The sequence below is a fragment of the Mauremys mutica genome, chromosome 7 (genome assembly GCF_020497125.1).
Source record: "Mauremys mutica isolate MM-2020 ecotype Southern chromosome 7, ASM2049712v1, whole genome shotgun sequence".
In the NCBI taxonomy this organism is placed as follows: Eukaryota; Metazoa; Chordata; order Testudines; family Geoemydidae; genus Mauremys; species Mauremys mutica.
Window position 1 is genome coordinate 18,969,876 of NC_059078.1, and position 1,336 is coordinate 18,971,211.

The following is a 1,336-nucleotide window of genomic DNA, read 5'->3' on the forward strand; positions in this document are numbered from 1 at the left end:
GGTCCGTGTGTGCAGTAGTTGGAAAATGCTTTTAAATGTTGGTCTAGAGCCCAATAGGATCTGACAGGCCAATGTTAAGTGTGCAGTAACAGGGGAACTTTAATATAGTGCCATTACAGTAATTTTCTTTTGGGGGCATATCGAACTGCTTTAAGATGTGCAGCTTCACACTTATCCCCCCTTTCCTCTCATGTCCTGACTAGTCAAACTGAGTGATTCTTCCACTTCACAGCACATTGAAACCAAAATAAATTCCTGCTTGTGGGTTATGCTGTCATGCAGCAACATTCAGCAGGACATGGGTGTTGATACAAGTTTGGTGAAAACTGATTGGTGGAGTCTACATATAGCTCAATCTTTGTTTTAAGTAGAAGACTTTAGGGAATAGATTCAGGGGTGAAAGTGGGCCGGTACTGGCCTGCATACAGCCCACATTAAAGCGCTGCGGCGGTGGCACTTTAATGTCACTGCCCCTTCCATGTCGGTGGCCCTGCCGGTGGGGACCCTACTGTCAGGGCCACCGACGGGGGAGGCAAAAGGGGCAACTGCCCTGGGGCCGGCGATTTAAAAGGGCCCAGGGCTTCAGCGGCCAGAGCCCCAGCCCCTTTTAAATTGCCACTGGAGGCTTGAGTGGCAGGGGCCAGGCAGTGCCGATGGGCTGGCTGGAGGAGGCTGACCCCTTCCAGGGGCTGGAGCCGGCCCCATACTGGTAAGAATTTAATATTACTTTCACCCCTGAATAGGTTTAATCTTTTAAAACTGGCCTGTATTAGTCTGCAATTCACTTCTTGCAACGCTGTTGCTCACAATACCAGAGCACATCTTAGGCCTTGTCTACACTACAAGACTATTTCGAATCAACTTAGTTCGAATTTGTGGATTCGACCTTATGAAGTCGAATTTGTGTATCCATACTAAATACACTAATTCGAATTTCTGAGTCCACATTCACGGGGCCAGCGTCGACTTTGGAAGCGGTGCACTGTGGGAAGCTATCCCACAGTTCCCGCAGTCCCCGCTGCCCATTGGAATGCTGGGTAGAGCTCACAATGCCTGCTGGGGGAAAAATGTGTCGAGGGTGGTTTTGGGTAACTGTCATCATTCAACCGTCACTCACAAACGCCCTCCCTCCCTGAAAGCGCCGGCGGGAAATCTGTTCGCGCACTTTTCTGGTCAGTGACAGCGCGGACGCCACAGCACTGCGAGCATGGAGCCCGCTGCGATCATCGCTGCACTTATGGCCGTTGTCAACTCCTCGCACCTTATCGTCCACCTCTGCAACAGTCAGCTGCTGAGAAATCGGGCGAGGAGGCTCCGGCAGCGCGGTGAGGAGAGT